The 27,735-nt window shown below is 36.9% G+C and overlaps 2 protein-coding genes and 1 pseudogene across 4 annotated transcripts in view; all 3 read left to right on the top strand.

Moving 5' to 3' along the window:
- The window catches only part of Nca (neurocalcin homolog), a 363,981-nt gene that overhangs the window by 109,544 nt on the left and 226,702 nt on the right, over positions 1 to 27,735 (top strand). The window lies entirely within an intron of this gene.
- Positions 1 to 27,735, top strand: part of LOC111513019 (neuronal calcium sensor 2) — a 242,850-nt gene that overhangs the window by 109,380 nt on the left and 105,735 nt on the right. The gene's annotated exons all lie outside the window — the stretch shown is intronic.
- LOC111509882 (small ribosomal subunit protein uS5 pseudogene) lies at positions 21,840 to 22,686 on the top strand (annotated as a pseudogene).

The raw sequence follows: 27,735 nt of genomic DNA, 5'->3' as shown, positions 1-27,735 counted from the left end.
ATCTAAAATAACTTCTTCCTCATAATCATCATTTTCGCGACCATCTTCAATTTCCTCTCGATTTTCATCATTCAATTCAAAGTGATGAATAATCCATTCTGGCAAGTATGGTTGGAGGCTATACAGGAATCTTCTTAGGTTCAGTTCAATCATAACCTCACAAAGTTGCCACAATTTCAATTCATTATCCAAAAATTTGTTACAAACTTCTGCACCACTCCAATAGTTCTCAGCATCACGAAGGCATAATTCGATTTGTTTTTCATCATAGCATACACTCATATCATAATTGCTTGCATGTTCGGCTCCATCACCCAACACCTTCAATTTAGACGACAAATGTTGAACCGATGATTTGAGATCTACAACATCGACCCAATCTTGACTTGCGTACTGCATCCACATCTTTAAATGGTGGAACTGAAATCGAATAAAAAAAAACAATAAGCAACCTCCAATTTTTCAGTGATATAATACTCACATTCCCATTTTACTTGTAGTTACAAAGTGGGTGTATTCAACTAAGTTAGTAATGTTTATATTTCCATATAATTATCATCTAATATATGAATATTAATGAAACAATAAGAAATTCATTATAATTACTATTATTATTCAATCATATTGAATTTGACTAGAGTTAGCGTTTTCACACCAAAAAACTTTGTAAGCTATGACCTAAAGAAATTCGCTATAAATTATCACAATTATTATTCAATCATATTGAATTTAACTAGAGATCGCGTTTTCATGCCAGCAAAACTTTGTTGGCTCTGTCCTAAATACACCATCGTATATTTACCACCTGATGAGTTGATACAAGATATATCGTCATCACTGAATTGCAACGAAATACGTTTTGGTAGCCATGTTTTAAATAATTTATCATTGGTCACATCTTGCAAAGTTAATAAAATTGATTTACCAAATCGTGTAGAATAAGTTGACATATTTTTAATTATGTACACTTCATCAATTGGCAATGATGATAAGGCCTTTTGCTCTAGTATTTCAACCTCCTGTACAATCAAATTATTAATTTTATTCAAGTCTACTTTTGAAACGGACATGATGATAATATATATGAAAATATAAACAATTTCCAACAGACAAATACACTCACCGTCTTCCTTCTATTACGAACTGAATAACACTCTACCAATTGCTAACTGCTGCAGATATATTAGTCTACTGATTTCATAGTGTGCCAAGCATTTCTTTTATATTAAACAGTGCGAGTCACCCCCACCATGAAACCGTGAAAGGTTCACATTGCTAGTTGCTATCCACTAGAGATGCCTGACGTCACAGCCAAGCCCATCTCCCAATTTGATGCGAGTTGCCGGCACGAGCAAGCAGTGATCGTTGCGCTCTCGGAGAGGGCAGACGTTTGCACAGTCCTCGCCCGCCTGCGTGTCACCATCAATAGCGAGGGTAGGGTGATGCGTTACGTCACATCATTCACTGCTTCGAGAGCGATAGCCGAACAAGCAATTGTCGTTGCGCTCTCGAAGAAGACAGACGTTAGCACAGTCCTCGCCCGCCTGCGTGTCACCATTGATGGCGAGTCTGGGGCGTTACGTCACATCCTTCACTACATCGAGGGAGGTGAGAGCAGACCGATGAATACGCATTACTCTGCCACACGTCGTGGAGTGAACATGTCGCTCTCTAGCCGTTGAACGGTTATTGCTGTGACGTCACTCCACTACTAACTTGGTGCCCTCACACCGATGGAGCATTCATTACTTGGAGGATCTTCGAAGTATGCAGACGTATGTTTGTACATAGACAAACAAGCACATGATGAAATCCTGTACCGTGCATTCTCTAACACACACACACACACATACACACACAAAATCTCATATGAAAAAAAAAATCTGAACGATCCATGCACCAGACACTTCAAGGTCACAACGCCTTGACTTCACTGCACAACAAAAAAAAGCAAATAACACGTCATATTGGTGGGGGGAGTATTAGAACCGGGAAAAAATTTCTGAACGATCCATACACCACACCCTTCAAGGTCACATCACAGTGACTTCACCAAACAACAACCAATAAAAAAAGCAATTAATACGTCATAGTGGTGGGGGGAGGCTTAGAACCGGCTCAAATCTCCTACTTCCGGCTGTTATTTTGTACGAGTAGACAAAATTTTAGGACTAGCCGTTATGTTGGGTTAGGTCCAAAGCAAGGGTTTACTGTGGCTCACCCCTATTCCACTCGATCAAATAGACCCAGCTTCTTAACGAAGCCGATTAGTTTGTATGGTGAGTGATCTTTCAGGTCAGATGATAAGAGTACGGCTCTGCCGAACTTTAAAACCTGATTCGGTCTCCAGCGGGGTAGGCACAAAGTATGTGCTCTGCTGTTTCATCATTTTCCAAACAGAGGCGACACACACTGTCTTCCGACTGTCCGAGTTTCTTGATATGATGATTCAAATGACAGTGACCTGTATGAAGGCATGTTAGACATCGTCGTTCATCCCTACTGTAGTCCAACAACTGTTCACTATCAAGCTTGGAAAAGTGAATGAACGGCATAGAGTGAGCCAGTCCTGGAAGATTCTGCCAGAAGTCCATAAATATTCTTGCCATCCAGGTTTTCAAAGCCTAAAGCTATGCCAGGTTCTGGTTTGATGATGCTGCTTGCAGTATCCTCCTTTCAAAGTCAAACTCAATGTCAAAATATGCTTTATTGTCTGAAGATTAACATCTTATTGACAAAGCTTTGTTAAAATAATTCGAGAAACAAGTTCACACATATTATGTGTGACACACATAATTATGTGGTAGGAATATTTCTTGATTTGTCCCGTGCTTTTGACGCGATAAATCTAGACATTTTAGAAACTAAACTCAATGTCCTGGGTATTAGCGATCGGACAAATAAGTGGATAATGTCATTTGTAAGGCATCGGCAAATTCTTGTCAAAATTGAAAGGGAACTTTCCGAAGGTGAAGTTATTGATATTGGAACCCCCCAGGGTAGTATCCTTGGACCACTTCTTTTTCTCTTATATGTGAACGACTTACCAATCTTCATAGAAGGAGGCAGGTTGTTCATGTATGCTGATGACACTTCGATGGTGATTACTGGCCACACACTGGAGGAAATTTCTATCAAAACCGACAATGTTGTCAAACAATTTCTTTGGTGGTGCGACAATAACCGTCTAATTCTCAATTCGGAAAAAACTAAAATTATGCAATTTTTCACAAATCCTAGGTCACTGTCCAATAATATATCAATCAAAATAGATAATTTTATGGTCACTACCAGCCCGACCAATACCTTTCTCGGCACAATTATTGATGAAAAATTTATGTGGTCTGATCAAATCAACAGCGTATGTCAGAGATTGAACAAATCGTTTTTTGCCCTATATTCACTGAAATCAACCTTGAACAGATCATCCCTGCTAAACGTTTATTACGCCTTAGCCTACTCAGCTATTAGCTATAATATCACCACATGGGGACAAGCTACAGAATGGAACCGGGTATTCATGATCCAGAAACGCATTATTCGATTAATATATAGCCTGGAATACCGTGAATCGTGTAGACCAACTTTTAAATCTCAAAAAATTCTTACCGTACCAGGTATATATTTATTCAAATTATTGATAGACACACATAGGAATATCATCAACCTACAAAAAAATTCAGATCTTCATCAATACTCTACGAGAAAACAGGAGAATATACATCTCAGAAGCTTCAAGCACCTCTCGTGTAAAAAATCACCAGAGTGGGCAGGAAGTTACTTTTATAACCTGCTGCCGAAGGAAATAAAAAATACCACCGTTAACAGATTCAAAAAGCTTGTAAAAACTCTACTGGCTGACAACCCGCTTTATAATATTCAAGAATTCGTAGATCTTCTAAATGTTAATAAATAGTAATTTTGCATTCAAATCTGGGTGAGAATACTTGTTTATTGTACTGTTTCTTTAACATTTTTATATCATTAATTCTACCTTTTTTTATATATTTTTTTCAATATAATGTTCGATTTTAAAGATTGTATCCGGTTGTATCCGATAATTGTAACTAACGAACCTACACTTATGTGGCTAATGAGGTAATAAAGTTATCTATCTATCTATCTATTTATCTATCTTTTTTTTTATTTATTTATTTTTTAAGGAGGAGGGGAAATCTTCATAGACTCTGTGCCGGATTCTTACCGACTAAAACCCCTCCCCCCATTCTCGGTGCCAAGTACCGGGAACCGCTCTCGCATTACTTCAGTACTTGACCCAAAAATCGAACAAATTAACAAACAAAAAAAATAAATTTGGTAAGTAGACTTCAATTTCTACTCTTCCTCTCCTTTGTCTTGATAATTTTCCTCACTACTTTGTATGCACAGTCCCATGAGGTCTCTTCTCCTTTGAGATCTTCCATCATATGTTCGATGTTGAATATTTTCCCCGTTTCTCGGTGGTATTCCGTGCGCATTTCAGTCCATCTTGAGCATGCAAAAAGCGTGTGCTCCGCATCATCATCTACCTGACACTGAATGCAGGATGCGGACTCCGATCTTCCTCTGTCGAACAGATATTTACCGAAGCAGCCGTGTCCAGAGAGTGCTTGAGTAAGGTAGTAGTCTACTTCTCCAAAGGGTCGGTTAACCCAGCTCTCTACGTTTGGAATGAGTCGGTACGTCCATCTCCCATATAGGCCACTGTCCCATTTCAGTTGCCACCTACGCATGAGGTTTTCCCTGGCTGCATTTCTTCCCAGACCACTGTAGCGCTCAATTCTCTCCAGCACTTGAATTTCTATCGGTGAAACTCCCGCTATGACGCATGCTGCCTCAGCGGATATCGTTCTATATGAACTGCACGTCCGAACGTTCATTTTTCTCTGCACCGCCGTTAATTTCTAGACTAGTTTCTTGTTTTGCATTGCGGTGTACCAGGATGGTGCACCGTACAGAATCTGTGAATGACCTACATTTGACATAATTCGTCTCTTTGAGGCTCTGGGACCTCCGATATTGGGCATCAGGTTTGCTAGCGCTGTAGTTGTTCTCTCATTCCAATCTGTGTTCCTTCGATATCAAAATTGATTATCCCTATTTTTCTACGCTTTGTCAGGAGAACGGCTTCAGTTTTTTCTGGGGCTAGTTTCAGGCGCCTACTTTTCATCCAATTCGATACTCGTAGTATTGCTCTATTTGCTATATTCATTAGCAGATTCTCGTTTCCGGCTGCCACTACTACTGCTACGTCGTCTGCAAATCCTACCAAATCAGTTCCATTGGGAGGTAGTTGTTGAATGAAATTTCAGGTAGTTATTGAACATATGTACAAAGAACAAAAAAATAACAAAAACAAAAACAATTAGTATTTACATAGCACAATACATCACTTGCACGAATATAGCCAATAAGAGTTTATTTGGAAAGTTTTCAATATTAATTACATAAAACGAGTCAGTCACAAGTCGAATCAAAAGGTATCTTGATAGTACACTGATAAATTATAATAAATGGGCTCTCTCACAAAAAAAATCCTTCAAAACTTCCCTAAAGTTTACGTTATTGCATGCAAATTTCAGATTTGATGGTAGGTGATTGAACATTTTCAACCCATTATAAATGAAAGAGTCTTTAATGAGGGAATATTTTGGAATGGGCAAATTGAAGTCGTTTCTGTGTCGAGTGGCGTTTGTGGTAATTGAAAATCGATTTTGATATTTTGCTATGAGACATATAGTTTCAATAATAAAAATAGATATTACAGTGAGGATTTTCTTTTCCTTAAACAGTGGTCTGCAAAAATCTTGTGGTTTTGCTTTACATAGAAAACGTACAGCTCTTTTCTGTATAACTAAAATTGATTGCAGTGTTGTCAGACTACAAACACCCCAGAACGGAATTCCATATCGTAGATGAGATTCTATGAGAGAGTGATATGTTACTTTGGCAGCAGCAAATCCCAACTCATAAGATGTCAGCCTCACAGCATAAGACCCTGAGGATAACTTCGATTTGAGACTCTTGATATGGTCTTCAAATTTCAAATCAGTGTCAATGGATAGTCCCAGAAATTTGGTTGATGGTTTATTCTCAACAAAGATGTTGTCAATTTGCAAATTGCTGATGGAACATTTGAAGCAAAGTACGTTCGTTTTAGAGATAATAAAACTGAGAAGATTTGCGCGCACACCATCTTTTTATATTGATAATATCATGATTTATTACTGTTTCAAGTTCAGAGGGATTTTGATCATGCCATAAAATTGTAGTGTCGTCAGCGAATAGTGTGAACTCTGCTTCAATATCAATAGATGTCAGATCATTTATATACAAAAGAAATAATAGTGGACCTAGGACTGTGGAACTCCACAGTTTATTTGCAAGGGAGTCAGCAGCCTCATTGCCTTCCAGGCCAATATGGTCAGGACAATCTGTTGAGTCTTCCTATCGAGGAGAGTCGTTTTTGTCAATTTTCTACCAAATTAGACGTTGCTAGGTAGAAGCCAAGAGCTTCCAACGCCGCTTTACTGTTCGAGAATATTTTTACTGACTGATGAGGTTGGATTCATCCAATCTTTCGGCACACAATTCAATACCGTATATTTCCGCTTGAAATACAGTCGCATAGGTTCCTAGACAGGTTGATATATCTGTCCTGGGTCTGCGACTGAAAACACCTGCCCAAGAACCGGAAGGTGTTTTTGATCCATCTGTGAACCAACAACTATCTGCTCTGAATATTTTCTTCTCCCGGAGGATCCAGTCTTCTCTTCTCGGGAACACTACTTTATAAAGCTGTTCGTAGTTGACAGTTGATGGCATAAAGTCAGAGGTCATTTCCAGAATGCTGTGTCAACCAACAGTCTGTTGCATTCTGCATCAAATTTGTACAATTGGCAATGTGCACAAGTCTATATGCAGTCCATCTAGCCTCTCTCGCCAGAAAAATGTGAATAGGAGGCAGATCTGAAGGATTTTCATGGCCGCTGACGGTGTGGTACTGATGGCACCACTGATGGTCAGACAAGCCTGTATCTGTGAGCCAGAGAGCTTCGCCTGGGCCGTTTTCTGTAAAGCCTTCGGCCACCAGGCAATTGCACCTTAAGTGATAATTTTTGGATGGTCTTGTCAATTTTAATATTGTTTGTGAGTGAATTGTCTATAAATCCTTCAGCGACATACCAGGGTGGTACCAGAAGTACCCGGCCTGACCTAGAGATGGTGGTAGTTATTTGAAAAATATCATGGTATCAGAAATCTATAAAGCATATTTTCCAAGTTTGAAGACGCTGCGTTGTTTAGTTTTTGTTTGGCAGCCATCAATAGCGAACGTTTTTGGTAAATTCGTGAGAAAAGGGAAAATTGGTTATCTTTATGTGGTATAATACTTTTATGAGGAAGGCCTCAGCCCAACCAGTATAAAAGCTGAACTGGATTCTACTCTGGGTAAGTCTGCTCCTTCTTTCACAACAGTAAAATATTGGGTAGCAGAGTTGAAACGAGGCCGTACAATCTGCCAAGACGAGCATCGCAGTGGTCGACAAAATTAGGTGACGACTCCAGAAACAGTGAAAAAAATTCACAAAGCGGTACTGAATGATCGTCGACAGAAAGTGTGCGAGCTAGCAGACCTAGTAGGCATTTCAAAAAGTGCCGTATATCGTATATTATCTGAAAATGTGGACATATAAGAAAGCTGTGTGCCGCGTTTACTCACACTCGAGCAAAAGCAGTTTCGTGAAGATTTCTCAATTGGATGTTTAGAAAAGCGGAATTCTTGCGTCGTTTCATAATCATGGATGAAACATGGGTCCATCACTTTACACCCGAGACAAAAGAACAATCAAAATGTAGAATCGGCTCCAAAGAAGGCGAAGACCATTTCATCTGCTATTGACTATCTTCAAACTGATAAAACTATCAACGGCGAGTATTATGCGAACTCATTTCAAAGTTTGAGTGAAAAAATCAAGCAAAAACGGCCGCATTTGGAAAACTCGAAGTTATATAAAAACTTGTGAAAACCTTTTCTTTGAATTCAATAAAACTCACAATTTAATCCCTAGCAATAAACAAATTCCAAGATTATACGGTCTCCCGAAGATACACAAAGATGGTACTCCAATCAGACCAATCAGACAAGTGATAAAACATGTAAATGTAACCAACTACAAACCTGCCAATTCAGTAAGTAACACTTTAGATTTAATTAATAAAATCAAAAACTTTTAACCTAATTCTAACACCTTCATGATATCCTTTGATGTTAGCAACACTTAACTTCTGACTCCACCAAAACAGATATATTAATTTTACTTAAATTTTGCATTTCCCAACAATAAATTTTACAGTCAACCTGAAGGCCTAGCAATGGGTAACCCTCTTTCACCTTTCCTGGCTGACATTTTCATGGAAAATTTAGAAAATTCATTCATAATTAATAAAATTGATAAGATTCTCAGTTGGCACAGATATGTTGATGACTGCTTGGTTTTCATAGATGGCAACTCTAATGTAGCACATGATATCCTTGACTCCTTAAATAACTTACATCCAAAAATTAAATTGACACTTGAAATAGAAAAAGACAATAAATTAAACTTTTTAGATCTTACTATAACAAAAACTAACAACAAACTAGATTTTTCCATTTACAGAAAGCCAACCCAGACTGATCATGTCATTCCTTTCAATTCATTTCATCCCATGCAACATAAAATGGCTTCCTTCAATTGTTATGTTAACAGATTGTTGAACATTCCCTTATCTCCCTCCAATTTCAATTTACAATTAAATTCTTCGATTCATTAAAAAAGAAGAATTAAAAATGAATAGTAGAAAATAACAAAAATATTGAGCAAAAATAACCTGAAATGAAATAAAATACAAGTAGAAATAGAACGATTGAACAAAAATTAAAATTAAAGAAATAGAAATGAAAATAAAAATAAAAAAGCTAAGAGATTTCAAGCCACCTTAGTTCACGACGTTTCGATTGTTAGTATCTGCAATCTTCGGGTGATGACTGGGTGATGATATTGTCCAACGATACATTTAGCCAAGCTAGCGTAGAGATACGCAACATATGAAAACCTCTAATCAAGCGGAACACGACCAACTTCCGTCAAACGGTCAGCTTCCGCTAAAACTGATGAAGCGGAGAGAGGGAAGAGGGGAAAGTGAAAGTACTAGAATGACCTATAAATATTCAAATCTCGAAGGAATAAGTCCAGTTATCAACCGAAGACGATTGTGGATACTAACAATCGAAACGTCGTGAAGTAACTTGGTTTGGAATCTTTTAATTTTCATTTCTTGTTAATGATTTTTTGATTTTCATCTCGTGTTAATAGTTTTATTTAATTTTTTTTTGTTGTTGCTTTCTTGTATTTTTTTTATAATTTCGGTTTGTTTGTTAATATAATTGTTATCTTGCAGCTAATATTTTTCAAGTTTTACAGATTCTTTCAGGTATTTCAAATCAATTTTTATCATATTAGACAATGGAAGTCCGAACTAATGAAATGCACCACGAAACATTGTCAACTACCTTCAATCAAACATAAAAATTGCTCCGATCTTTTCAGCGACTTTGTAGTTTTGTATCATATTCGAATTCAGCCCATTGTATTCATCAGTAATTGAGTATTCATTTCGAAAGAAGGAACTTTCTGAAAATTTTTGTGACGGTACCTTATCATTACTTCGTCATTTGTTTATACTAAAATACGGATTCGATATTTTTCCATCGGAAACGTCCCCGCTTCTCCCACAAAATATGTCGGAAGAACGCCTCTGTATTTTCTTAAAATACCTGTTTTCCTACGTAGTTCTTCTACTATGTGTATGTAATCACCAATGCTGTTTATTTTTCGGAGATTTATTCGGTGTTATTGGAAGAACTGCCGAAACATCAATTGTTATTTAGTACGTGGTTAATTTATGTTAACATTGAGTTACAAATCATGTGAACTGGAATAGGTTGGTCTATTTCCAGAAAAATGTCTGGTTCGACTTTATACACGCTTTTCTTTCATACTGCCATGTGTTATTTGTGTTGTGTATAGCTAGCGGTATGTGTAAAGGAAAATAAATCCCTCTTACGTTTTGTATCGTGTAGCATGAATTCATATGAATGGCGACGAATATAAAGTTACAGGAAACTTACGTACATTGATTCGCTTTTTTATTCAAATGAAATTGTGACAATTCTTGGAAATTTATTCCAATCATTCGTAAAAGTATTACGAGAAAACTTTCGTAAGCTTTCAAAGAACCCTGTGGAAGCAATTTTTTGTTTTTTTTTGGCCGTGGCCTGCCTGTCCTTTTGTCTCCTACAAAGGTAGACATTAATCAAAAGCGATGCGTTTTTTTTTTCAAGGACAAACCACAAGCACTACAGGAAAATTCTTAAGGCGCTGTCAGAGCGGTACCTGTGCGAAAGTAGCGATTGACGTTGGATTTGAATCGCTGGAGAATAAATCCATTTGGGAAGACGTTCTCAGGAAGTTTATTCCACATAAACACTGGTGTCGAGATGGAAGAGTTCTTAAATAGTGAAGTGCACTGAGTTGAATCTCAAAACGATTAACAGCCATAGTCCTTCGCGTATTTCTGATATGTACCGCTCTTGGTGGAATCAAATGTGCCAAGTCACTTGAAGACCTCCCGTGAAAGTATCTTTAGAAGAGAGACAAATCTCCAATCTTTCTTCGATGTTCCAGGCTATCAAGCTTGCACGTGATGTTTGCGTCTCCAATCAGGCGGATGGCTCTTTTCTGGATGGAATCCAGCGACTTCAGGGTATGTTTCGGGGCAGATCTCCATACATGAGAACAATACTCAAAAGAAGGTATGATCTGAGCTTTATAAAGCATCAAAAGTTGCTGATTTGTGTACCGTTTTCTGGTTCGGAATAGTGTTCCAAGCTTTTGAGAAGTAGCCTTAACAATTGTTGTCTATTTTAACCCGCAACAAGCTTATCGAAGCGGAAAGCGGAATTGTCTGACCAGACATTATTATATCTGCTTCGCAGACATTTATCTTCTTGGAGAAAACCGATGCTTGGGTTTTTGTGGCATTGAATTGAACCTGGTTACTATCACCCCAATTCGAAATCACTTCTATATCCTTATTGAGATATTCAACCTCCTGCTGCCGGTGAAGATGTCCCTCCGTAGCCGATATCCTGGAATATCCAAATGGAATGATGAGACAAGTGTGCTGTCGTCAGCAAAGCAATGTATTAGATTTTTGGTTTTTTCCAATAAGTCGTTGATATACAATAAAAAGAGGGTTAGAGACAATATGGATCCCTGGGGAACACCAGCGTTGATGTTGAAAGTATTCGAGAGATATCCATCGACAGCCACTTGCAGGGAACGTTCTTTCAGAAAACTGGAGAGCCATACACAAAAATGATCCGACAAGCCATAGCATCGAAATTTGACCAGCAAACCCTCATGTCACACACACGGTCAAAGGCCTTCGAAATAACAAGCGCAACAGCTCTTGATTCTCCATGTTTCTCGATTGCGTTATTCCAAAAATGGCCGCCGATAGAAAGCCGCCTGTTGATCTTTGTTTCCAAAAGCCATATTGATGATCGCTCAAGATGTTGAAGTCTACAAAATATTTGAGAATATGGTGGTTTACGACTTTCTCCATGATTTTCGGTATCATTGATAGCAAAGCGACTGGTCTGGTTGATATTGAATGTTAAATTGACGTGACAAGATGCTGTCGAAAAGTAATTTCCGGCATTGTGGTTTCTAGTTTGGGAATAGTGGGTGTTTGGGCTTGTGTTAGTGGTGGAATTGGGATTTTGTAAAGTACCGATTAACAGCTTCAGCTACCGATCAGAAGCATAGGGCAGTGCCCGAGTTTGTGTTCGTTGGTGTTCCAACTATGTTGGTATTTGACTCTGCTTATATAATGGGCTCATTCAGAATAATTCAGTTTTTCATTGAAAATTATATATTATAAAAGTAAATAATCTCCCAACTATACCACCGAATTTTCAGGTTTTTGTGTCTATTAACAACTGAGCAAGAGCAATCAAAAATGTGAGATTGCCCGCGGTACATCCTGACGTCACGGCAGATAACGAGCTTCGAGCGGTGGCAACCGGGCCTGTAGTTGGAGATTATGAATCGCTGCTATCGTCGGATTTTGTTTCATCTGCTAACTGGTTTGAAAACACCACGTGTTACATATTTACGCCGTTGATACACTGCAGTAAACACCACACAATAATTTCGCCTATCCACACTCCCTTGTCGCCGAGTCGACTGATGTGACGTCAAGCTTGACCACATTCAACTATTAATTTGAGGGCGAAGATAATGAGTGAAAATTCAGATTTTTTGCGGATGTACTGTATGAAACATTAACTTTCAAATAATGAAATAAAAAAAATGTTAAATGAGACCATTTTATTGGTGATTGGTGATTTTATTGGATTACCTGACCTTGTCTGTGTACCATTAAGGACAGGTCGTCAGATTTTATTGATGTTCATTGCATCTTCTTTTCTATTGAAATCATATCTGTTTTTTAATAAACATGCAGTTGATACTCGAAAACTCAAAATTAGTACCCAAGGCAGAGGCAATAGAAATTTAAAAACACAGAGATACTTTCAATAGAAAAGATAAAGCAATGAACATAAATGAAGTCTGGCTACCTGTCCTTAGCGGTTCACAAACAAGGTCGGGTAATTCACTCAAGAGAAACTAACCAACGCTCACCAATAATAATATAAAAACATCATCTTTCAATTTAGCGAGTAATGTACAGTAATATACATTTAAAAAAAATTTGTTTTTGACCACTTCTATGCATAATGCAAATAATAGTAATTTCACCACGTCCCGTATGATGCCTATAGCATAAGAGGAACCACCCTGCCTCTTTTTTCTTCATACCTGACAAACATATACCAATATGTGTCAATTGACCCGAACAATGTGTCCGACTTGAAACCAGTTACATGTAGAGTTCCCCAAGGCTGGGTTCTGGGGCCTCTTTTATTCATAATCTATATAAATGATCTCTTTTCCTTCATTATTTTGCTTTCGCCGATTATACTACTCTTACGACATCCGGAAAAATCAAGGCTAATTTTGGTGCGCGATATAAATCAAATTCAAAATAATGCTGACATATGGTTCAAAAGAAATAATCTAATAATCTAATAATGTTAAAATAAAACTCAACACATCATTTTCACATCAACCACCTCTTGGGTTGAAGGACGCAGTGTTAAACTCTTAGGCATACATCTAGATGATAATTTGAACTGGTTAGAGCACATTGAACAACTTAGCATTGCACTGTCGAAATATATATTTCTTCTTCGGAAATTGAAAGATATAATCTCTCAACAGGCGCTATTATCGGCTTACTTCGCTTTTTTCCATTCTCACATCTGATATGGAACAATTCTCTGGGGAAATAGTACTAACGCAAATAGGATATTTATGTTGCAAAAAAATGCCGTAAGGATATTATCTGGGGCTGGTTTCTTAGACTCCTGCAGACCTCATTTCCATTTGTTGAAAATAATGACAGTACCTTCTATTTATCTATATCAACATAAAAATGAATCAACGTCAAACAGAAATTGTGATTTTCACGATCATGAGACTAGAGGCTGTGATTTGTTGAGGGTCAGTAGATTCAGACTGAAAAAGTCAAGTAGAAACTCTATTGATGTCAACTCAAAATATGCACCATATGAGAAACTTCTTTATTAAGGGTTTTTCGACAAAATGTTATTCTTGATAAGAGTTTGTGCATCCCCTAAAACTAAACATGCACCAGCAAAATACAGTAAAACACACGTAATATACGAAGAACCTTCAAATATTTGATTTTGAGTCAGGAGTAAAGTACTCTTATTTTGAAAAATTTCGGGAAATATTATTTAAAAAAGTTGTTCAGCATTAAAAAATACATCCAGATTTGAAGTCATGGCCATCTAGGTAGGAAGGTAGGTCTAAAGTGAGTGGGTCTATTCGACCATCCACCGCAACCCATAAGGGTTTATTGTGGCTCACACCTATTCACACTCGGCCAAATGAACCCAGATTCTTAACGAAGACGATTAGTTTGTATGGTGAGTGGTCTTTCAGGTCGGATGGGGGAGAATACGGATCTGCCGAACTCAAAGAACCTGATTCGGTCCCCAACGGGGCAGACACAAAGTATATGCTCTGCAGTTTCATCATTTTCCAGACAGAGGCGACACTCACTGTCTTCCGACAGTCCAAGTCTCTGCATGTGATGATTCAAATGACAGTGACCAGTAAGAAGGCCTGTTAGACATCGTAGTTCATCTCTACTGTAGTCCAACAACTGTTTGGAATCAAGCTTCGAAGGGTGAATAAACGTCTTGGAGTGAGCCAATCCTGGAAGATTCTGCCAGAAGTCCATAACTCTTCTTGCCATCCAGGTGTTTAATGTTTGTTTGGCAAAGCCCAGAGCGCTTACAGCACCCTCCTTTGCAAGATACTCAGCAGCTTCATTGCCTTCCAGGCCAGTATGGCCAGGAATCCAGACCTGAGACAATCTGTTTAGTCTTCCTATGGAAGAGAGTCTTTTTTGGCAGTTTGCTACCAATTTAGACGTTGCTCGGTAGGAGCCAAGAGCTTCCAACGCCGCTTAACTGTCCGATAATATTTTTATTGACTTGTGTGTGAGGTTGGCTTGGTGGCCTTCGGCCACCAAACAATTGCACCATAAGTAATCATTGGTCTAGCAATCATCACATAAATTACTAATTACAAAACTATTGTGTTAACCTCGGTCAATGTTTTTGAAGAGTAAAATAATTTTCAAAGTTTTTGGTGCAAAGTTATTTTTATTTTTTGTTAACACCGAAAATCACTCAAAATTATAGAGTACAGTAACAAAAACTTGGTATTTAATAATATCAAATCACAAAACATCAAAATAAAATAGGTATTTCGGAACAAACTCGTTGATATTTTGGAGATTTTCTTGTCCAAAATAATTCTCCAAAATAATGTCCAGAAAATCAATGAGTTTGTTCCAAAATACCTATTTTATTTTAATTTTTTGTGATTTGATATTATTGAATATCAAGTTCTTGTTACAATACTGTATAATTTTGAGTAATTTTCGGTGTTAACAAGAAATAAAAATAATTTCGCGCCAAAAACTTTGAAAATTATTTTATTCTTCAAAAAAATTGACCGTGGTCAATACCATAGTTGTGTAATTTGTAATATTACAGGCTTTTAAAATAAAACGTCTTATCGTTTTAGCAAATTTTTCTTTTCGTAGTCCCTCATTTAAAAAAAAAAGGTAAAAAAATGACACTTCACTTATATGGCCATCACTTCAAATGTAGATGTATTTCTCAATGCTGAACAACTTTTCTGAATACCATTTTCCGAGATTTTTTAAAATAAGAGTACTTTACTTGAATTGAAGGGTTTATATTTTTAGGAGTGATTAATTTTTGGGAAAGAAAGTTTTTGGCTTTCTACTACTCCATCTTGATACAAAAAAAGAGATGAGGGAATCTTCCAAAGAAAGGAAGGAAGTACTCAATTTGAAAATAAGTAACTCTATACATGGATGTGTAGATCATGCAAAGAAGTAACTTTCAGACACAAACTGAAAGAAAGTTCTCCTGAAACAGCTACTGTCATATAAACATTGTATTACACGAAAGAAAAAATTTCTTTCGAAATAAATACTTCTATATGAACACTGAATTATACAGATGATACTTTTGTCTACTCAGTTTGTATTTCGAACATTCGTTGTGGAATAAAAATCAGATATCATTCACATGAGTTCTACTTTGAATGAATGGTAATAAATTGCACTTACATGGAACATTGTCACCCTCGCTGGTATACACCGATGTTTCGCCTTAAGATGGAGTAGTAGAAAGCCAAAAACTTTCTTTTCCAAAAAAGTACTTTACTCTTGTCTCAAAATCAAATAATTTGAGGCTCCTCATATATTACATGTGTTTTACTGTATTTTGTTGGGGCATGTTTAGTTTTAGGGGATACACAAACTTTTATCGAAATAACATCCCCAAAGTATGCACCCATATGGTGCATACTTTGGGGATGACACTGTACAATTTTCTACCTCCCCATGTCAAAAAGTTGAATCAATACTGAAATATCTATTGATTTTAAATTGTGTTTATTCTGCTGACGAGTATATAGCTGTCTTATCCAGAGAAACACAAATGAACGGCGAAACATCTTCAGAAAGAAGATTTAACTCAGTTTAATCTTCCTCTTGTATCCCAATGGAACTAACCAAATAAAGTAAAACTGGAACAGAATTGAAAAATAAAATGTTTTTTTCTTCAGATTCTGATTTTCATCAATCTACTGTGAGGAGTGTACAAAGTTGATCGGTTTGTTTATATTTTGTATTGCAAGGAAAAGATGCTTTCATAATCAGGCAATCAATTTGTTAGTTGAATAAATTTGTCAGTTGAGTGAATTTGTCAGTTACATGGATATATTGACAAGTTTGCGATACTTTGGAAAGTAACCATGAAGTTCATAATATACGACCAGCTCTCTCTGATTTCATCCAATTTTGAAACAAAGTAGAAACTTTCATTTGTTTATGAGCTTAGGAAGTCATATGGATTTTTAGGTTGCTTAGAAAATTGTGCTGGCACGTGAATGGAATACGTTACGATGAATCGATCGTTTTCATAAATTATTCATGAAATTAAACCAATTTCAGGCATGATATTCCTACAGATTACCATGAATGTTGCAATAAAATCGCAATTTTCGAATCACGAATTTATTTCTCTCTAACGACTGACGTCAGATAATAATAGCCTTCAGGAATAGGATTTTATAATAAAGTATTTTCCGTCAATATTTTTCACGGACCGGTGAGTTATTCTTTAGGAAGGCTGCCAATTTATGTTTGTATATGAAAGATTTTAGTGTCACGTTGAGCTTGCCCCAGTACTTTGAGGTGAAAAAAAGATTTTGATGCTTTGAAACTTTTGAAAATTATCTCCAATATGCCAGACAACAAATGGCAATGTGGTGTATGAAAGTTATTTTTTTAATAAGAACCTCTATAAACATGGTTATATAGGGCGTTCCAACGAAAATTTGACCCCCCTGTAAGTCAAAAACGGACGTTTAATCGTAACTTTCAAAGAACACGTTAATTTTTATTTCTAGGGGGACTAATTTTGATATGAAAATCATATCCGAAACTTCACCCCCCTGCGGTCAGCAACTACCCCCCCTATTTTTGTCAATGGCATGAGGGGTTCAGTGATACATCATTTGAAAGGTCTTTTGTCCTTCTATTATTTCTGTATTTTTTTTTTTCAAAATTGGTTCATTCGTTATTGAGAAAATGTTGAACGTTTCATTTAAGAAAAAACAGAAAATTCTCTGTCGCTCATTTTATTGAGGAAATCAACAAAAGTAATATCAATGGCAACACAATCAACGGATGAATTGTTCAAAATGACATTCATCTAGTTCCATACAATAATACAGTCTACTATCGAAAGCGTTCCTCACATTATTGAAGGTACCCGGAGTCAGAAATCAGCATTCCCGAAGAATTCTCTGTCGCAGGTCTTCTGTTTAACGTTGTAATCTGGATGATTATTATTATAAATTCTTGCAGCCGTTTTAGCACATTCATTATTTCGATAATAGGTTGCAACAATTTCTATTCTTTCCTCAGTAGAACAAATCATGTTGGAACACAGTGAACAAGGATGACTGAATAATAATTCGTGAAGAAGTGACAGTGGCCAACTATCTACTTTTTGTTCTGCGACAATTAGATTCAACAAAAACTAACAGTGTCGTCCATTTCAAAACGTTTACGACTGATTAAATAAATTGTACAAATTTAGAAGACCTGCGACAGAGAATTGTTCGGGAATGCCGATTTCTGACTCCGGACATATTCAATAATGTAAGGAACTCTTTCGGATGTAGACTGTATTATTGTATGGAACTAGGTGGAGGTCATTTTGAACATTTTATCCATTGATTGTGTGCCATTGATGCTACTTTTGTTGATTTCCTCAATAAAATGAGCAACAACAAATTCTCTGTTATTTTTTAAATAAAACAACATTCAATTTCTCAATAATGAATAAACCAATTTCGAAAAAAATAATACAGAAGTAATAGAGGGACAAAAAACCTTTCGAATGATGTATCACTGGACCCCCCAAGCCATTGAAAAAAAATGGGGGGGTTAGTTTGACCGCAGGGTGGTGAAGTTTCGGGTATAATTTCTATCAGAATTAGTCCCCCTAGAAATAAAAATTAACGTGTTCTTTGAAATTTTTCATTACACCATGTTTATTAAGGTTCTTATTAAAAAAATAACTTTGATACACCACATTGCCATTGTGTGCTACATTGGATCACATGCCAATGTACCTCTGGTAGTAGGTGAATGGATACTTATGATGCTCTCTAATAGAGCAATAAGTATCAATGTAAAAGACATCACAGTGAGAGGAATGGTCATGAGGGGGTGTCCATAGGGAGTGGTATTATCTCCCCTTCTTTGGAACATAGTTCTAGATATCCTGAATAATCACCTCAACAATAATTGATTCTTCACAATAGCATATGCAGATGACATAGTTATCTTGCAGACCGGCAAATTTGTGAACACACTGTGCGATAGAGCGCAGGATGGGCTGAAATTAATAGAAACATGGTGTAAGGAACACTCACTATCGATCAATCCCAAGAAAACTGAACGGATCCTTTTCACTAGGAAAAAAATGTATTAGGCTTAAAACCACCCGAAATCTTCAAAAGCAAACTAAACTTTTCTGAAGAAGTGAAATACCTTGATACTACCCTCGACAGGAAGCTAACATGGAACTTTCACCTACAGAATCAAATATATCGATTGGCTTGTTTAAACATCACAGGAGCCATGAGAACAACACCAACCGCAGCAATAGAATTAATTATTGGTTTGACCCCTCTGGACCTGTACCTTAAGGAGGTTGCACGGCTGGTGTAAACCTCGAAGTGAAATGGGTCATTTGAGGCTAAGTCTATCACAAGAAGCGCTTCCTGCGCAACCTCTGATGCAGGCAGTCAGTGATGTAATTGAATCCAGGTTTGTGTTTAATAAACCCTACAAAATACTAATAAAACAGAACACAAGAGTCAAATGCTATAGAGCAATACGCATATATACCGACGGCTCAAAAACACAAAAAGGCTCAGGATGTGGAGTTTACTCCAGATCACTAAGCCTAAGGATTAAATGGGGAATATCAAAAAATCCCAGCGTGGTTCAAATGGCACTGGCTGGTATCTCCAAAAGAAATAACCAAGAAATGAATTTCTGGCAAAAATAACAATCCGTACTGATAGTAGACAAGCCGTATTAACCTTGAACAGACAACGTGTTACCTCAGGGATAGTACTAGAGTGCCACCAAAATTTAGCCAAAGCCTCGGTAGATAATAACATTATCCTGAGGTTTTTTGGAGGGCACGACTTGAGTAAAGGTAATCGCATTGCCGACTCTTTAGCCAACGAAGCAGCTGGACTAAGAATTTTAGGACCCAGTGAAACCTACGGAACTAGCCAAACGTCACACCCATGTTGATTCCCTAGAGAAATGGGATGGAATCAAAGGATGCAGTCTTGCCAGAATAACCCTGGGCGACCCTGGAAAGCTGGCGCCGAAGAAATATCTGGCGATGACCAGAAAAATCTACACTCAACAGCAGGATTTTTGACTAGCGATTGTGAACTAAGGAAACACCTCCATATTATGGGTCTAGTGGACACACCTCTATGCAGGATGTGTGAAGAGAAAGATGAAACTGTCAGGCATGTCTTATGCGAGTGTCCGGAGTTATCGTCAATGAAAGAGTGTGTGTAAGGGGAGTTTTGGCCTACATCTGCCGATATAAAGGAAATGTTTCCAAGTGGCCTTCCACCTTCCTGGAAAGGACAGGATGGACGACGACCTAGAAGGACAACTCCTCGGGAGGATATACAATGGGTCACATGTGGCCTAGGTACTGTGGGCCTACACTCACCCCCCTTACTCTACAGATACCGATACAAATGTAAATGTCATCTTATTTGCATATGGGAACATTCAAAATTATACACATTATACAAAAAAGTTTATGTAAGAAAGAGTTATCCACAAAAGTGGTACTCTTCCAAAGAAAGGAGGAAAGCAATTAATTTTAAAATAAACTCTTAACAAAGTTGTGGAGTTGCGAGAGGACTTTTCCTTCCAGTTTTGTGTTCGGAAGTTACTTGTTTGCATAATCTACACATCTGTGTAAAGTGTACATTTTGAAATTAATTCCGTTCTTCCTCCTACATTATTTTGTCACATGTCCCAACTTCGAACTGTACCGGACGGATTACTTAAATAATTTGCTTTCCTCGAATGTTCCGTTTCCAACTAATATAACAGTGCTTTTAGCTACACTAAATGAAAAAATATGCAACATAATTCTAAAACTATTGATGAAATCTAAAATATCAATATAAAAAGTAGTAACTCGATTGATTCGAAAATTCTGTGGCAAAATATACTCTGGTTTGATGCCATTGGGGGGGGGGTTTAAAAAAAAGTATCGGCCAATTCCATCAAGTTCTATTATAGGTTTAAATCTTAGGTGAATAGTTTCTCGAATTTCACATTATTTTGTATCAAGATAAACCACTGAACTTAATGTACCCTTTATTTAGTTTCATTTTCACATTCATTACCGAAATCTATAATAATTCCGTAGTGATGTACAGTTACATCGACTATCCAGTTAGTTGACTTAGTCAGTTATTTCTGTAAATAATGGCATCGTGGAAGCTATAAAATCACCCTCTGTGATCTTTCAGTACCGGTTTGAGATTTATTAACATCAAACCAGTCATAGATTCTTCTTGCGAGTTTCTCAATACTGTCACGTATCAGTCTGATTGATTGATCTCTTAGGATGCAATTGAAGAATATTTGTAGTCAGTTTGTGAAACACTATTTCACCATATTTGTAACGTTTATAGAGAATATTTAATTTGTTTACACTATGGTGGTATTCCTTGTATGTAACATGTTGATTTGCCTTTAATGATGATCTGAAATGTGTGAAAATATTTAGATTTTTGTAGGTAGCTTCAGCATTGATATCTAGGATAATATTATCAGTCAAGAGCCATATTTATGATTGGCTGAAGAGTCATAAAATTAAATTTGAAGTCATGTTACGGTGACGAATAGAAATCGGGAATGCGGGGATGGTTATCGCCGTCGTGTTCAATTCAGGGACTGATCGCGATTTGAGTGTTGAAATTCGATATTGGCGCAATTGTAATTACTTAAAAATGTTTGTTATCTGTTTAAAATGTGGCATCCTTGGACAAGTACTGATAGTACCAATAAAAATATGTCAAAACAGATATGGGTGATTGATTATCAATTCTTTCGAAGGCCTCTTGTAGCATTAGTGAACTTATTTTGGTCAACAACTGCACCAACAAATACTTCGTGAAAATAATGATACATTGAACTTTATTATGGGTAAGAGCCCCACAAGGATCGCATTTGGGGCCACTTTCATTTATAATCTATCAATAATATAAATATATGATTCCGATATAGTCAGTTTCAGCTTTTTATTTAATTGGAGTCGCATGACCTATATCTATCTAGTTGAGGAATATGTAGATCTGAAAAATTTTCAGCTTTTTCAAGATGGTATATCTGATATATCGACATCTATTGGATCCATGGCTAGTAATGCAGCTTTTTATAGTTTTTCAGCAAATGAGGGTTGAACAATTTGTTGTTTTTTGATTTACTTGATTTGCCTCTTGCCTCTTGGTGGTCGTGGCGATTTCCGTGGTGGATTCGGTGGTGGTAGTAGAGGAGGTGGCCGAGGGGGCCCTAGAGTTCGTGGACGTAGATGGGGTAGGCGACGTGGTCGTGGAAAGAAAGATCAGAAGGAATGGGTGCCTGTAACTAAGCTAGGATGGTTGGTAAAATATGGTAAGATCCGTTCTTTGGAGGTGATCTACCTGTTTTCTTTGCCAAAAAAGGAGTATGAAATCATCGATTTCTTCATTGGGTCAGAACTGAATGATGAGGTTTTGAAGATCATGCCTGTTCAGAAACAGACTCGTGCTGGTCAACGTACTCGTTTAAAGGCTTTCGTAGCTATCGGTGATAGCAAAGGCCACATTGGTTTGAGAGTGAAGTGCAGCAAAGAAGTTGCTACTGCTATCCGTGGAGCCGTCATCTTAGCCAAACTTTCTGTTGTACCAGTCCGTAGAGGTTTAGAGGTTACTGGGGTAACAAAATCGGTCAACCCCACACAGTGCCTTGCAAAGTCACCGGAAAATGCGGGTCTGTAACTGTACGTTACAGACGTACGTTACCCCGTGGTACTGGTATCGTTTCTGCTCCTGTTCCCAAGAAACTACTGCAGATGGCGGGTATCAGGCAAGGGCTCCACCGGTACGCTGGGTAATTTCGCCAAGGCAACTTATGCAGCAATTGCCAAGACTTATGCATACTTAACGCCAGATTTGTGAAAGGAGATGCCTCTTACCAAGACACCCTACCAGGAGTTTGCGGATTACCTGTACAAAAATCACCGCAATGAATCTGCCGCAGCACGTACTGAAACTGCTTAGATCGTGTTCAACAGCAATGTTGTAATAAACTTCGGTTAGGGGGAATATTTTCATTATGATTTCAACATGATTTTTTCATGTTATTCTGAAGACAGGTTCCACTTTAGTATGATTTTAAATACCTTGTCCACAAGACGATATAAGATATATAGTTCCTTTGTTCTTAATGATTTTATCATTTCATATCTAGACAGTAAATTACTTTTTCGATATAAAAGTCATTTACTTTTGAAATTATCGCACTACCCTAATTGGAGTTGGTAGTGACGGTACTTAATATGGATTGATAAACTGGAATTTTTCTGGTTACTTTATGGTCTTACTCTGCACTTTGGTAATTTATACGAAACAGGCTATTATGTGCATCAGGTCAAGTAAAGGAAAATTTACTTTCTCTTCAAGTCGTCAAGTAGCTTTAGGTGGGGTCTGGATACTATGGGAAAATTTTAAGGGGGCGCAAAAAAAACAAATATGCATTGATAATAAAGTGCTACATATTATTTTGGTTTCAAATCACATTCTGAATTATTAAAGGAATACAAGACCTCTTATTAATGTAAGAAACTACACCGACGGTCTTGAGTCAGTTTTTTATAGTTTGGTTCTCAAGAGGAACATCAAATTCGAAGTGTGTCTTCTATGTGAGCGTCTGTTAATCTCGAACGATATTTGTTTTTCAAAAAATTCATCTTTGAGAAAGATGTTTCACATATGTCAAGCCAAACATAGTGGCCAAATTGATAGCTAGTCTTTTACAATTTTCATATTTTTCTGGGACATGTTTGGTCCAAAATTCTTCAGTGGATACCGTTCTATACATTTTCAAAGACACATCTTGCAAATCAATTATCTCCATTTGAAGTGATGGCTTTGACAGATTAAACAACTTGGCAGCCACATCTGTCCAGTTTGCCGCTACATCAATTTCAAATAGAGATTTAAGAAACGGAGATAGCTTGCCTTTCTCTGCAAAGTCTTGGAATCTTGTAGCAACGTCGTTTTTAAGATCGGCCAGAAATTTTACAAACTCTGCAATGTCTTCTTCAGAGGTCTCCTTTTTAAATTCAAGAATTGTCGGAAAATGAATGAATTCGTAACGATAATATCGTTTTCAAAGATATCCAGCTTACGATGAAGAGCAGACACGCTTTGTATTAATTTTCCATTTCCTTGTAACTCTATATTGAGTGCATTCAAATATTTAAAAAAATCTTTCAGAAAGGCCACAACCAGCATATTGCGCTCGTTTTTTATCAACTCAAAATGCTTTCTGGCTCCCTGTTCCTTGCAAGAAGGAGAATACTTGTTCTTTTATTAGCCAGAAACGTTCAATAACTTGACCTTTACTTAGCCAACGAACATTGTTGTGTTGTAGTAAGTTAGAAAATACAGGATCACATTCAGAAAGGAACTCTTTGAAATGTCGGTGGCGAAGAGCACAATGGGATCTCATAAAATTAATCAACTTGACCAAGTTGTCCATCACAAGTACTTCACATGTCCATCACTTCTTTGAGTGTAGCACTAAGTTTTCCACAAAGGGCTGCCTGAATTATGCACTGATACGATATTATACCTGAATTTTTATATCTGATTCTCTTTACTTTGCCAATCATTGCTGGGGCCCTGTAAGTTGAAAGCGAAACCATTTTGTTATAACTGATGTTATACTTCATAATAAAATCATCAATGGCCTTGAATAAGTCTTCTCGTCGAGTGTTACCTTTCAACGGCAGTATTGCTAGCAACTCTTCTCTTAAAATCTGACACTAAATGTCAAAAAATCATACGAAAATTGTCATCTGTTCATCATCAACAATGTCACATGATTCATCAAGTGCTAAGGCGTAGCAAGGTGTCTTTTGCAGAAGTTCAAGAAGAGTGTTTTTTATGTCCGCAGCTAAAATTTCAGTTATTCGTGTATTCTCGCTGGCAATGGAATACTTTGAATTACAGAGACATCTTTTTCTCTTCAAAAAGTGACGTAACTACTGTCAAGATACATTCCTTCACGATCTCAGAATCTGAAAATGGTGTGTGGTGTTTATTAGGCGTCCAACACACACGTAACGCTGCTTCTGTGGATTTTTCTTGGTCGCTCATGCAACGAACTAATAATTTTGTACTCTTTTCGTAAGAACTGAGGTATGTGTGAATTTTTTCTTTACGAGCCTGACTGCCAAGAGGAAAGTTTTTGTGAAACTGCTGAGGAGTTGTTTCGTAGTTTCAAATTCCCACTTTCAACAATAGCGACAGTTTTATTGTATATAAGGAACACTGGAACCGCTCGAGGCCTATCAGGCAGCGTAAAACAATATTGTTCAATCCATCAAGCCAAAAAAACCTTCTATTTTCACTATCGACTTTTCGTTTTTCGGGATCCATATCAACGTAGGTACAAACATATTTTTTATTAAACGAACAAAAACGACAGAAATCATAAAACAAATGTTCGGTTACTCCGACTCCGTTACGCTAGTTGCACACACACCGGTTCGATTTGGACGGCCAGTATAAAATCGGCCGATATTTTATTGGTGCTTGCACACTCACCGGATTTTTATCGGTCAAACAATCAGTTGCTTTGTTGTCGTAATTAGCACGCACTACAAAAATGAAGTTAACGCGTAGTAACTACAATTTCACCGAGCATTCGAGACTGGAATGGTTGGTAAAAAACCGGTGAGTATGCAAGAGTGTATTTAGTCGCCACTACTTCCCGGTACTGCTCACCGGTATTTTACCGGCGACGATCACCGGTCGGCGTGTGTGCAAGGTCCCGTTCCCACATGTGGTTCACTATTGGAATTTGGACGACCGGTACAAAGTCGGCCGTCCAAAATCGGTGTGTGTGCAACTAGCGTAACGCTAGTTGCACACACACCGCTAGATAGGAAACTTATCATTAGTAGGTAAAACATGTTAACTAGGCAACTTGAAATAGAATACGTACTAAGTTAGATTTCATTTGTGTTATTTTAATTGATAAAGGTATGGTATACCTCATCTACGAATTTTTATATGTACTTGGTATAATACAATATTAGGGGCGGCCCGCGGTCAACCTTTCTCGGTCCGTAAACGAACCGCGATTCGCCTGTTGCTGACCGCGTGGTTATACTGTATATACTATATCTTCATCTGTATAAATCCAGAAACACCATAAACACAATTCTGAATTCATGAATTATAGCACAAGCATATGTTCACAAATAAAATTATACAGAAAATAAACATCGGTCATTAATGAAAGCAATAGTATGTTTTATATCGACTCACAAATAAAATTAAATTATAAAGTAACATTCATCAAGATTGATGATTAATGATGAAATGCTATCGCTTTTGTGTAGGAATCAATTTCCAGTTGGTTACAACTATACTTTTCGGTGGATCGAATTACTTCACTAAATGAATTCGAAAATAAAAATTCATCTGCCCACACGGAATTCCACTGTTTTCATCACTCTTGCTCAGGTGTGGATTTTTTCAGAAGTGATGATATTATATGATAATAACATGAGAGATATTTATGTGTCATTATTACGTTTTGAACTTTCTTTGATACAATTTTTTTTCCTGTATGTTTTGATATGTCTTTTCTATACTTCAATCTTATATTTTTGGAAATATTAATCAATCGTTAACAATGTTTTCACATCTGGTTAACGTAATCATTAATTTATATGTTGGAATTTTCACAGCCTATTGAAACTGATAAAAGATAATTGTTTTCACAACTGTTGACAGGACTGAAGTGAAATTTTGATGTGTCCTATCGATATTGAATGTTTGAAAGACTGATTCGTTTCACCATCACCACACGAGTTACATCAAATGATTGCGCAATAGACAATAATGTCAGTGATGTTTTACTGAATATGAATGTTTTTATAGGTAGACAAAAAAGTCGAAGTAATTCTTATTAGTATCGATATAAACATTTCTCTTTAAGATACCATTTTTTTTAAAATTCGTGACTTCATTAGAAACTTACATTACTAGAACATTGTTATTTCAGTATCAACCGCTTATTCTATGATAGTTCTGTTGTTCTACTTATTCTTCATTGAATAAAAAATGTGGAAAACTACCGAAGAAAAGAAGAAAGAAAATGATGAAAAGTCTCTATGAAGATATGTAGATGTCATACAGATTTTTTTTTGTTTGAAGGTGATTGACAATGTTTCGTGATGAATTTCACTAGTTCGGACTTCCATTGTCTACTATATAAAATGATTTGAAATCCCTGAAACAAGTAAAAAAGGATAATTAAAAAAGAAAATAGTTGAAAATAACAATTATATTAAGCAACAATAAACCTGAAATGAAATGATAGTGAAATAACCTACAAGTAAAAATATAATAATTGAATAAATAAAAATTAAAGGAATGCAAAAAGAAAATAATAAAAATAAAGTGTAGAGATTCCAAGTCACGTTAGTTCACGACGTTTCGATTGTTGGTATCTACAATCGTCTTCGGGTGATGACTGGACTGATTCCTCCGAGAGATGACTATTTTATAGGTCGTTGAAATACTTTCACTTTCTCTACTTTCCATTTTCCGCTTCACTGATTCCGTGAGGGATGACCGTTTTGGCGGGAGTTGGTCATTTTTCGTTTGATGATGGGTTTCCATATGTTTCGTATATCTACGTATTCAGCCAGGCCAGCGTAGATATACGAAACATATGGAAACCCATCATCAAACGAAAAATGACCAACTCCCGCCAAAACGGTCATCCCTCACGGAATCAGTGAAGCGGAAAATGGAAAGGAGAGAAAGTGAAAGTATTTCAACGACCTATAAAAATAGTCATCTCTCGGAGGAATCACTCCAGTCATCACCCGAAGACGATTGTAGATACCAACAATCCAAACGTCGTGAACTAACGTGACTTGGAATCTCTACACTTTATTTTTATTATTTTCTTTTTGCATTCCTTTAATTTTTATTTATTCAATTATTATATTTTTACTTGTAGGTTATTTCACTATCATTTCATTTCAGGTTTATTGTTGCTTAATATAATTGTTAT

Source organism: Leptinotarsa decemlineata, unplaced genomic scaffold (assembly GCF_025532065.1).
Source record: "Leptinotarsa decemlineata unplaced genomic scaffold, Ldec_3_MD MMD2_P_RNA_scaffold_12, whole genome shotgun sequence".
Classification (NCBI taxonomy): Eukaryota; Metazoa; Arthropoda; class Insecta; order Coleoptera; family Chrysomelidae; genus Leptinotarsa; species Leptinotarsa decemlineata.
The sequence above is the reverse complement of the archived record's forward strand: the minus strand, read 5'-3'. Positions and strand labels throughout refer to the sequence as shown.